This window comes from Mesoplodon densirostris, chromosome 1, assembly GCF_025265405.1.
Source record: "Mesoplodon densirostris isolate mMesDen1 chromosome 1, mMesDen1 primary haplotype, whole genome shotgun sequence".
NCBI lineage: Eukaryota > Metazoa > Chordata > Mammalia > Artiodactyla > Ziphiidae > Mesoplodon > Mesoplodon densirostris.
In genome coordinates, this window is record NC_082661.1 from 3,459,572 (window position 1) to 3,472,278 (window position 12,707).

Here is a 12,707-nt window from a genome sequence, read left to right on the forward strand (position 1 = left end):
ACCCGATTCTTTTGAGCTCAAAATGTTGTATCATAAGCACATTTTTTTATGGCTAAAAATTGGGGTTTACAGAGGGAAAATGACAAGCCTGTAATTGGCAGACTTGGTATGAAAGTTTCCTTGCATATAAGAGATTCATGTTTGTAATTTCATTTTAGGAAAACATTCTAAGCATCCAGGGGAACTGCAGGAGGGCAAGGGCTATGGGAACTCTCTCTCCAGAACCACCTGGTTTCAGATTCACCCATAAAAATGGAACCACATGGAGTTTTATTCCAGTGTCCTGGGATCCATGGGCATTTCACCCCACTGGAGATGAAATTCAACGTGCAGACATCTGGCAGCTGGCAGCTTGTGACCCTATTCACCATTGTATATTAGCCTTTTTCTCTTTGGGTCTCCATTCTGAGTTCCTAGTTAGGCCTGTGTCATTTGAATTCATGTGTGCTAGCTGTCACGGGGGCTTAGCCACGGCCTGAAACATCTCACGGACACAAAGGAGACAGGGACGTACAACTCACCATACCTCCCATCTCCACGTGAGCAGAGCTGAGTCCTGACCTGGCTTTTGGTGTATAGTTTTCTCCTTCATTCTCTCTCTCTCTCCCCTCACCTCGGTGCATCACCACGATGAGGATGCCCGGAAGCTGTTCTCTCGCTGTTGGGTGAGGACAGGTGCAAAGAGTTTTGCTTTGACTGTAGTAAATTTTCTTTTGGCTTTTCATCTTAAATGGAAAATTCCTACAGTACAAAAGGTGTAAAATGAGAAGTAAATACTTTGTGTGTCATTGTCTGTCTGTCTGTCTTTCTAAATAAATAGGATTTGACTCTGCATGCTGCTTTGCAGATTTGCTTTCCCTGCTTCACTTGGACATCATTCCCTGTGAGCTCCTCTTCCTGATGCTACGTGGTGTGCACGGCATAGCTGCAGTGTGTTTTTCTCTTTTCCGGACCCCTCCTGATGGGCACTTAGGTTATTTCCAGTCTTTCACCTCTGTAAGGCTGCTCCCATGGGCATCTCTGCTTATTCTCTGGGAGCGCTTGTGAGGTTGTTTCTGTAGGGTGCAGTCATATACACAGAGCAGTGGGTCCAGAGGTGTGCGAAGCAAGGTTAGTTTATGGATTAAATTGTAAGCCGATGATCTGCCATAAGAATTTGAGGAGACAAGCATTGGTGGAATCAGTCTCCGGGAGGTACTCTTTGATATCAACTCATTTAGTCCTGATTGTGGTCCCAGGACGGTGGTTTTATTTGCTTTATAGGGATGATGACCCTGAGTTCTGTAGTTTGTCTCAGGCACCGACTAGGAAGCAGCTGCCCTGGGACTGGAAGCCCACTTTTCATGCCACGTCCAGAGCTCCTTCTCCCAACAAGCCTGTCTTTGCCGATAGCCATGTATATTTAGGCGACATTCTGTGGTCTAATCACCTACAGTGGCCAGCCATGCCCATCGGCTTAGGGATCCTTATCGGGGGCTCCTGGGAAATTCTCATCCGTGGGTAGAAGCTAGAGTTCCTTTCTAACAATAAGACCACACTCATCATCATTGCTTTTCTCTTGCTCACATCCTTGGTGACTTAGCATAAGAAACAACAGTTATTCACTGTGCCACGGCCTGGAGATTTATCTCTCTCTCTCTGTCTCTCTTTTTTTTTTTTTGCGGTACGCGGGCCTCTCACTGCTGTGGCCTCTCCCGTTGCGGAGCACAGGCTCCGGACGCGCAGGCTCAGCGGCCATGGCTCACGGGCCCAGCCACCCCGCGGCATGCAGGATCCTCCTGGACCGGGGCACGAACCCGTGTCCCCTGCATCGGCAGGCAGACTCTCAACCACTGTGCCACCAGGGAAGCCCCTCTCTCTTTTTTTACCCTAGTTTATCTTTGCTTCTTTTCCCCCTCAACTTTAAATTATATTTGTCAATACACACAATTCTATTTGTCAATAAAGTGTATAACATGATCTGATGTACATGTACATCATGGAATGATCACCAAGATCCAGATAATTAATATATTACTATTAACTACAGTCACTGTGCCGTATGTTAGATCCTCAGAACTTATTCTTATAGGTCAAAAGGTACTTTCAGTTATAGCTCCCCATATCCTCATTCCCTCAGACCCGGGCAAGCATCATTCTATTCTGTCTTTATGAAATTGGCCCCCCACCTTTTTTTTTTTAATTCCACATGTTACTGATGTCAAACGTCATACGGTATTTGTCTTTCTGTGTCTGGCTTATTTCACTCAGCATAATACCCTCCAGTTCATGTTGTCACAAAAGGCAAGGTTTCCTTTTTAATGGCTGAATAATATTCCATTGTGTTATGTATAACACATCTTCTTTATCCATTCATGTGATGATGATGGACACTTAGGCTGTTTCTGTGTCTTGGCTACTGTGTGTAGCACTGCAGTGAACACAGGAGGGCAGAGAGCTCTTTGAGATAGTGATTTCACCTCCTTAGGATACGTACCCAGAAGCGGGATTATTGGATCCTATGGTCGTTTATTTTTAACTTTTTGAGCAGCCTCCAGCCTGTTTTCCACAGTGGCTGCACCAATTTACATTCCAGCCTACAGAGGGTTCCCTTTTCTCTACATCTTCACCAGCATTTCTCTCTTGTTTTTTGATAATAGCCTTTGTAACAGGTGTGAGGTGATATCTCGTGGTTTTGATTTGCATTTCCCTGATGATTAGTGATGTTGAGTACATGTGCTTGTTGGCCATTAGCACGTTGTCTTTGTTAAAATGTCTATTCAAGTACTCTGCCTATTTTATTTTATTTGTTTAAATGGAGGTATAGTTGATTTACAATGTTAGTTTCGGGTGTACAACATAGTGACCCAATATTTGTGTAGCTTATCCTCCATTTAAAGTTATTATAAAATACTGGCTATATTCCCTGTCTGTACAATATACCCTTGTGGCTTATGTATTTTACACATAGTCGTTTGTACCTCTTACTCTCCTCCCCGATCCTGTCCCTCCCCAACCCCGCTCCCCTTGCCCATTGGTCACCACTAGTTTGTTCTCTGTTTGGTTTATGTGAATGAAATGCGCACACAGTGGTGCATCCTGGCCCGTCCTCCCGAGGGCTGGGGCTCTAGAGTTCTTCTGGTGAAAACGCCCTTTCCTCTCTGGCCGAGCCCTGTGTCCTGGGGGACTTGGGGGTTGAAGCAACAGGAGCTCTGGGTTGAGGGGGGAGGGGGCACACAGTGGGATGGTCACACACGGCACCAGAAATGCACTGGTCGCGGGAGAAGAGGTCAGGCCCGACCAGGGCTTGACCCTTGACCCCGAGGACAAGTCCCAGGAGGGCAGAGAGCGTGAAAACAGGCAGCGGACGGACGGGCAGGCCTCAGCACCTCCCTCCAGCGTGAGCCTGGCTGTACCTTGAAGGCCAGCCTGACTTAGGAGGATTCAGACCTAGGAAGCCTCTGCGCCTGTTCCTCCCTGCCCAGGGCCCCATCTTATAGCCCCTCTGGGGTTCTGCAGCAGAAGCAAAGTCGTCCAGAGCATTTATCATTAAAGACAAGATTGAGCCTGATGACAGGATGGACAGCCTGTCCCTGGACATAGCTCGGGGCCTGGGCAGACGGATTAGGCTGCCTGTTCTAGCTCTGTGAGTGCTCCGAGGTTGTCCAGCACCCCTGGGGCCCGTGCCCAGGGGTCCAGGCTGTCGCAGCTCCTCCTGGGTTCTGTCCAGCGCCCTCTCAGCCTGCGCCTCTCAGGCAGGGTTCTCAGGGGACAAAGGCTGAGAGGGGTGGCTATCCCCATCCAACTTGGAGCCCTCGGTTGGTCAGGGGCTCCGGCCAGGTCCTTGTGGCCGATTGGTCACTCTAATGCCCAGCCCATCGTGACTGCCCCTGTTGAGCTGAGATTTGCCTCCGTCAGTTTTGTCCCCACGTGGCAGGGTCAGGAGGCGACACCCCCAGGAAGAAAGAACTGTCCACTAGGGGCACACCCAGGACGAGGTGGCGGGTTGACACGAGTGATGCTGAAAGCTGGGCCCTTTCCCTGTTCTGCGTGAAGCCAAAATCCCGCCCGATGCCAGAGGCTGAGGAAGCTCAGTTCCCTTTCTTTTGCTCTCCCATTCATTTTACGCATTTTTTTTCCGTGCCAACTCTGTGCTGGGGCGTGTGCGCAAGACCTCCACCCGCAAGGGGTTGGTAGGAGAGTGTGAGACACAGACACGCTGGACCCGCTGTGGGTGAGCGTGGACCCTGCAGTGAGTGGGGGTGAGGTGACTGCAGGTGTCGCTGAACGCAGGTGCATGTGCCCGTCGCACAGTGAGGCCAAACGAACCGAAACGTCGGAGTTTGGAGCAGAGAAAGGTTCATTGCAGAGCCGAGAAAGGAGTCGGGTTCTCGTGCCCAGAAAGCCGCAAACTCAGCAAAAGATTTTTAAATGCCAGGTGACGAGGGGCGTGGTTGGTTGTTGCAGATTTTTTGGTGTCGGGATCCTTTGTTCCTGCAGCTGTCCACGGAGGTCAGGTCACCCTGTTCCTGTAAACCTCCAACGAGACATATGTCATTCTCTGTTCTGCAACTTTTTATCTCTATAGGAATGGGAAAGTGTTTACATTCAAAGGTCAGAGCCTTGAGAATGGGCTGTCTTGTCTATTTCAGGCTGTAGGCAGCCTTCTTAACCGGAGCAGAGGCAATAGAATACAAAGGTTAAAGTAAAAGAGACCGATCCAGTCTGGAGTCAGATTTGTTCTTCCCTATTACAGGGGTAGCTGGGGAGTGCGGAGGAGGGCATAGAGTTGGCCTGGAGGGTGGGCAGGCCCCTGGGGCAGGTGCTGAATCCTAAGGGTTAAGTAGGAGAGAGCCCGCCACTCCTAGCGCTGTGGCCAAGACACTGTTTAAGGATGAGTCCAAGATCGAAGAATTTATGGCGCCAGAAAAGAGCATCTGAGCAGCCATGGCAAAGTAGACGGCGCCAGGCTCAAGGCAAGTAAGCAAAATACAGCTGAAAATGCAGGTTAGTACACATCCAGCCACAGGCGCTGTGGACAGCAAAGGTGCCAGGCATCTTGTAAGAACATCTGGGGAAGGGTAGCTGCTTGGGTGTTTAAACCAGAACCTTCTGAATACAGGCAGCTGAGAAAAGCCCCTTCCAGCAGGATGCATTGCTTCTCAGAAACTTCCTTGAAGGGACATGGTAGATAATGTGGTTTCCATTACAGAGAGTAGCGAGCAGAATTTTAGCCTAACGGGCAGAATTTACCTTCCTGTTTCCTTTTTTTCCAGATTCATTGTCATCAAGTGCACATATATTTGCCTTCTGTCCTTAAAAAGCCATCATATTTAAAATTTTTTTGCTTTTGTACTGTCATTTCAAAGAATCAAACAATTTTTAATAATCAGTGTTTGGAGCTTAAGAAAACGTTGGTTGAATTTTTCACATTCAAAGGCAAGTTTCAACCTTTAATATCCACCAAACTTCAATTAATTTATTTCCTCTTTAAGGACCTAAAGGTGATCTGAATCATTTTGACTGTCATGTAACATCCCCAAACAATATTTTATGAGGTTGAGTTTAGTTAATAGATTCAGGCTTAGTCAAGGCTTTCACATGGGCAGCTCCTTGTTTTAGAAATGTCTGTTTATTATCAGTTTAATGCGGATGGAACTACTTATTCACTCTTCAGAAACCCTTTATGACTCCTAATTAAAGCCTTTGCCTGAACACAAAATAATTAATACATAAAATGAAGCCACGGGAAAGAAGCAACTGTGAAATAGTCGCTTGGTTGTATGTTAAGCAGTATTTAATCATTAGAGGAACAGTGTTTGCACTTTTGGAAAGAAAACAAGGCACAGACTTCATGTTTATTTAACACTTTGACTAGCTCTTCTCGGAGGTCTGAAATGAGCCTTATGGAGCACCACAGCAGTAAATCATGGGTTCTGGAAATTACTGGGTCTTAAACAGTAGTGTCATTTTAAACCTAAATAGTTTGGTGGTGCTCCGGCCCATAAAACTGACCTCTTAGATCAACATGGACTGTTTACACTGAAAGACAAGTAAAGGAAATAAAAACAACACATAAACTATAGTGCTGCCAGGATGCCATTTATTCTGGTTTGGTTTTGGCTTGAAATCTGATGCTGCTGATGAGCATGGGAGTGCTTAGTGCCACCAAAGAGGGGTCCGCATTTGCACCCCGAGGGTCCCTCCGGCCTATCCTGCCCTGTGAAGGCTTCTGCAAAGCACCGCTGGCTTCTCAGGGTGGGCTGACGGCGCTGGCCCCCAAAAGGTGCAGATGTGTCCACAGGAAACAAGATCTCTTTAGTGGGCATATGAGGGCAGAGTGAAAATTCACAGCAGATTCTTTTTATAGAAACTGTAGATAAAGGTGACTGGCCAGCCCGAGGGCTTGGTCACGGGATAAGGGATTTTCACCTCTGGGTCACTGCTTCCGACTACACCTCGATGGAGACCTGAAGTCCCCAAGTGAGAGGTGCAGTGAGCGTGATGTGAGGCACCCCCCGGCCAGTGCCCTCGGGCTTGGGTTCGCATCTGGCAGAGGAATGTGGGTGCCCTCGAGAGAAGTGGGACAGGGAGGGAGATGAGTGGTGACAAAGGAGGATGGCTCTGGTACTCATCTCGGGATCTCTGGCTTGGGTTTGGGCTTCAGGCAAGGACAGTGGGGCTGGAGAGGAAGAAGCAGTGGAGGAAGGAGGCCAGTGGATCTGGACTCGGGCACTTGGCTTCGCCTTCTGTGAAATGCCTCTGTATTTCCTGTGCTCTGGGAAGGGCTGTTCCAAATCGTGCAGGGGGGACTTGGACGGTCCCGGCATGTTCTCTTCTCTGGATGCTTCATGGCCAAATACACTTTGGCTCAGAGCACAGGAGTTCCCTGCGTTTTTATAGTGATTCCTGTTGCCAAGACAGAGCCAAGTGCAAATCCTACCACACTCCCCCCACTGCAGCCCCCACCCCGCATACACTGTATATTCCTCTCTGATAATTTGGCACATATAGAAAAGTGGAACATATAGAAAAGCAGAACATATAGAAAAGCAGAAATCACCTGTGACCCCGCCGCCTGGTCATAACCACTGTTAGCAGGTTTGCGTCTGTCTGTCCTCTGTCCACATGTTTTCTCATACAGTTGTGTTATTATGCATGTGCTGTTTGATGCTTATTAGAACACGATTTTATAATATTTCATCAGTGCATGTGCCATAATTATGAAACCAACCCCTTACTGTTGGACGTTCAGGTTGTTTCCAGTTCCGTGCTCTCCTAAAGCTCCCAGCTGTCTTTGACTCATCAAGAAGGGCATCTTGGGGGCTTCCCTGGTGGCGCAGTGGTTGAGAGTCCGCCTGCCGATGCAGGGGACATGGGTTCGTGCCTCGGTCCGGGAGGATCCCACATGCCGCGGAGCGGCTGGGCCCGTGAGCCATGGCTGCTGAGCCTGTGCATCTGGAGCCTGTGCTCCACAACGGGAGAGGCCACAACAGTGAGAGTCTGCGTACCGCAAAAAAAAAAAAAAAAAAAAAAAAAAGAAGGGCACCTTGTGCTCTCCCTGGGGTCCCCCTGGGGGAGCCCGTCTCCGTGGGGAGTCACGGCTCTCACGCCCCCTGGGCTCAGCTGCTGTTGCACATCACGGACCCGGAGGCTCCCGTGCGTCTGCCTCCCACTCACCTTGACGCTGTGGTTCTGCAGGAAGCACGGGCCATCTCATCCCTACCCACGCCTGCCGTTCAGCAAGCATTTCTTACACTTGCTGTATGGAGGGCACCAGGCTGGGGTGAGTGGCAGATAGAGTGAGGTCCCTCCGCTCCAGCCCAGAAGTCGCTCTCAGTGTACAGGGAGGAGGAAGGAAGCTGAGACCACGCCTATGACCCAAACAGATGGCTATTTCCCTGCCATCAAGGAGGGCCCTTAACGCCATGTGCTGTCTTAGACAGAAGAGGCTGCCTGGAGTTTGGACCAGGTGCTGGTTCAGCTGAGCTTTGAGGAATGGATGGGGGTAAAGGGGGCAGTGACGGAGGGAGGAAGCGGTCTAGGTTCAGGAGGACTCAAAGGCTGGCAGATGTAGCCTCAGTTGGCGTGTTGTCTGCCTGGAATAGCACAGATGGCAGGGGTTCTCCTCGTGGAGGGGGTCTCGTTGCTGGAAATGGTGAGACAGCTGTGGGAACAGGGATGTTCTGAAGTTGTCTGGGTCGCACAGGAACCTATTAGCCAGAAAGGCACAGAAAAGGAGTGCCTTTGGGAACGGAATGTTTTGACTTGTGAGGTTATATTTGGTCTCATCTTTCCCACATCTTGTAAATACAAAGTAATTTGTAAAGTCTCTTTGGGTGTCCTTGGAATCTTTCTTAGTTGCCTCAAATTCACCACTGCTGGGGGACAGGGTCCATCCTGGAGGTCCCAGAGGCTGGTGAGGCCAGCCAGAAGCTGTGTCCAGAGGCAGACAGGTGTTGGCTCGTGGTGTGTCCGGCTGCTCCCCTCTGGATGTGTTTGAGGTGGCCCCTTACTCTCAAAGCCAAGGTTCAAGTGTTTGTCATGAGTCTTAAGCACATCTTTTCTAGCAGCAGCCAAACCATCTCGGGGCTCTCTCTCCACGTGGAATGCGTTTCCTTTTCTGAGTCCATAGCTTTGCAAGCAGGGCAGGAAATCAAAGGACTGAGGTTCTGATTCAGATATTAAGGGAGCCTAAAGGGGCGTGTTACAGCATTTACTAAACCCCTGATGAACAGGCCACTGTAAGTCTAATTATTAATCTTTGGGAAACTTGACCCTTCAGTTAAGCGAGTCATAACTGCATTGTGGACCATCAGAAACCTTGCATTATTAATGAGCATTTAAGGTCAATATTCGTTCACTTCACTTTATTGTCCGTGATATTTATCACTTGTAATATGCCTTCCTGGTTAATTATACAGAATCATGCAGCATTCACTTTTGATTAATGTGGAAAGTTCACGCAGACTTTGTTAAAAAAACATTTACTGTGTGTGATGTATTATAATAAACTTTTTTTTCCTCCGAGCTTTGTCCTATGTACATATGTTTTCAATATTTAGAAAATTTTCCCGTGTGGAGGAACTTCCTAATACATGAAATTGAGAAATTTTAATAAATCATGTTAGCCACCTGCACGCTGTGTGTTTTTTATTGTGATACGATCTTCTGGTGGGAAAGTTGGGGTCATAACTTAGGCAAGATGATAAACGCATTTTAACTTGAAGGAACTGCTGTGAACCTGTATTCCAGGCATCCCTTTATTGCACAGGGGACCACGAGGGGTAGTGGAAGGAGTATGTTCTTGGCGTCTCACGACTTGGGCCGTAATTAGCTATGTGACCTTGGGCAACATACTCTGCATCTCGTCATCTCATAAATTAATCTGTATTCATTGATTAATACCTCCCCAGCCTCCCTTACGGAGCGGGTTGGAGGATCAAAGACTCCAGTGCATGTGAGAGGGCTTTGTGCTGTGAAACGGGCCACACCAGGTTGTCGTGCTCGTTTTGGGTAGAATTCCCTCCAATTCGTCTTGCAGCTGTGGCATTATCCCTTGTCATTTCTGGGCAGACGTTGTTTCCGATCGAGAGAAGAGAGAAGCCAGTTTGGAGATGAACTCTCCGTAGCATAAACAAGCTTCTAGGAAGGGAGCAGGAAGCCACGTCGGTGTGTGTTAAGGGCTGAATTCTGTCCCCACCTCTCCCAACTGACATGTAGAAGTCCTGCCAGCCCCTCAGAGTGTCACTGCGTTTCGAGAAGGGGCCTTTAGAGAGGTGATAGAGGTAAAGTGAGGTCATATGGGTGGGGCCCTAATCCAGTATGACGAATCCCGTGGGACTGGAGTCGTTACAAGAAGAGGAGATGAGGACACAGACACACGCAGGTGGGGGATCACGGGAGGACCGTGGGCGAAGGTGGCCGCCTGCAAGCCAAGCAGAGAGGCCTCAGGAGAAACCAACCCTGGGGCAACATGGTGTATGGCAGCCCCAGCAGACTCATGCAGGCCTGTTGGTGGAGGGCTGGCTGAGGGCCAAGGCGCCTACTCCCTCTGGGTCTGAGCACTGTGCTGCTTTGTCTGGCTTCTTGGGCACACAGGGAAGGCATGGTCCACAGGCCCCGGGAGGAGTAGCAAGACCCAAATGAACAACACGGTTCAGTCCTGCTGGGGGGTGGGGAGGGGCAGAGAATGTGGCTTCCCGGGGTCTCCTGAGCATCTGGTGGGTGCGGGGTGGGACTGGGAGGGGGAGGGGCAGAGTACTTTCCAGGCCCCCTCTCTGGGCAAAGGGCCGAGGGGCCTTGCTGTCGTCCCCCAGTGTAGATCACAAGGGAACCCAAACTGTCAGCTCCTGCTGGAGATTCTGCTGATGAGGAGGTGGATTTGCAAAGTGTGTCTGGTCCTGGTCAGGGCTGGCCATTGTGGGTGAGGCTGAGGTCCGGCCAGGCAAGGACAGTCTAGCTTTGTGCTGGCCTCGCGGACAGGAGCCCTGGTCCCTGAGGATGCACTGTGCTCTCAGGCCACCGCCCAGCCCTGCCAAACATCCAGAGTTCTGTCGGGTCCAGACACCCCGGGAAAGGGATCCATCTGAAACTCTTGCAGGCAAAGGGAGCCAAGAAGGACATCCAAACCGTGAAGTGCAATAGCAGGGCTCAGAATGTAGCGACCCCAGCCACGGTTCATGGGCACATTACAGGCAGACCATCCATCTGCAGGCCCACTGATGTGGCTTCTGCCATCTCGTGATGATGCATCTCATGGAAATCTGATGTTTCAGTCTCCCCACCTTTGAAAAAGGGATGCTACTTCGTACATTCATTTGCCAGAGGGAGATGGGCGTGAATGTGAAAGAGCACACAGTTTTCAGGACTCTCAGGTCAGAAGGAACATTCCAGAGCACCATAAATATCACCTTGTTCCACACACATGGGGAAGGGAGGCCGCCAGAGTTGGCCTCCTGTTCTCTCTCACCTGGGTGTAGGAGGGTGACATTATCAGGACATCTGGAGAGACTTTAAAGTCACCAGGAGATGGAGGCAACGTGAATTTTGATATTAGGTCAGATAACTTCCTACTGCTGGGCGCCATTCGGTGTGAATGTTGGGGGGAGGCTGGAATGTTCGGGACCCAGGGGGTTTGTGGCCTCGCCAGCCAGTCAGCTATTGGGCGCCAGTTACGGGATTAGAGGGCAGACAGTGATTTTCAATTAGAAGGACTCAGTTTATAGAAAACAGTGAAAATTGCTGAATGAAAGAGAAAAGTTAGCATGATTTACTCTGGTAGGGGACCAAAGTATGTGAAGGCTGAGGGCCCTTGAGCACATTTCCAAGTGCTTGGTACATCTGGACCATCTTCAGAAAGAGGAGTTTTATTCTTTTGGATCCCAACTTTTCTTGGGCAAGGAAATGGTGGGGCACGTGGAGTTGCCGTGTGCGGTGAAGCCTCACTCCGAACCCTACCTCGAGCCCAGCCCAACCTGTCTGCCTTCCTTCCTCCCCCGGGTTGGGGCTCCAGCATCCCAGAAACGATGCTCCACCCCTCTCCCTGGGGACAGCTCAGGCCCAAAGGCCAGTGACTAATTTCCTGAGCCACCTTAGCTATGAAATATTCTCTTATTTGAAACATTTTTTGATAAATTATCTGTCAACAGTAGATGAAGTTAACATTTCTTTTGATCGATAAAATAAATACTGAGGTTATGAGTTAAATACCATCTAAATTTCTAAAGACTATTGCATACTTCAGTGTTCCTCTGATTCCAGCCCATCTGCCTTAACAAAATTTGCAGAGCTTTTTATAATTTTCATTTATAATATATGATGGGTTTGTACAAATCTCCTCCATGTGTGAAATCTATTTAATGTTAACATTCTTAAATTGGAGTTGGTTATAAATAATGCGCCAAGAGGTGTGGAGCGGGGCACATTATTTCTTTGTGTTGTACCGGTCAGGACGACGGTCACATTCTTAGTATTTGTGAAGAGTTTTGCACAACTTGGACCCAGATTACTTCTATTAAAGAGAGAGGGCTCTGACCAACTTTATGTAAATTAAAAACCTTTAGCCAATTTATGGTCAAAAATATAAATAGTGTAAAGAGCTTGCAGACAACCTTTATTTTGTATGTACATTAATGGGCACTTCCATTTTTTCCTGGAGGCCAGAATCCACTTTGAAATTCATGTTTGATAAATTCCCTGGCTTTCCGAGTAATTTAACTGTCTATAGGGCTGTTGATCCTCGGAGTGTATCACTGAACCTCAGGGACTTGTGTACCATTTCTGCATATCCAAGTTCAAATATATGCTCAAGATTGGTTTAAATTTTAAGTTGTTGATCTTATTTCTGATAGATTTGTTAGCTTATCCTCCATTTCATTTCTGAAACCTGCTCCTAATCCTCAAATACTCTCTTCTTAAACACATCTTTGCTAAATTCATTGATTGCGTTAGTAAAATGTATATTGAACAGTCGTTCTGCAAGCATGCTGTAACAATGAATATTGTTGGCGCCTTCACTCCAAGACCAGAAGTTTGATAACCTGGCTGTCAATTATCACCTGCATTCTAATTTGTTCTTAGTCTTAGGTAGACCATTAGGTTTCACGTCTGTTCCAGTATGCCCTTAACATTTTCGCCAGTTTTAATAGGTTTGTACTAATTTTCTTTCATGCTATCAGTTTTGCAATATAAAATGCCAGCCTAGTCTATTAATTTTTTTGTTTATT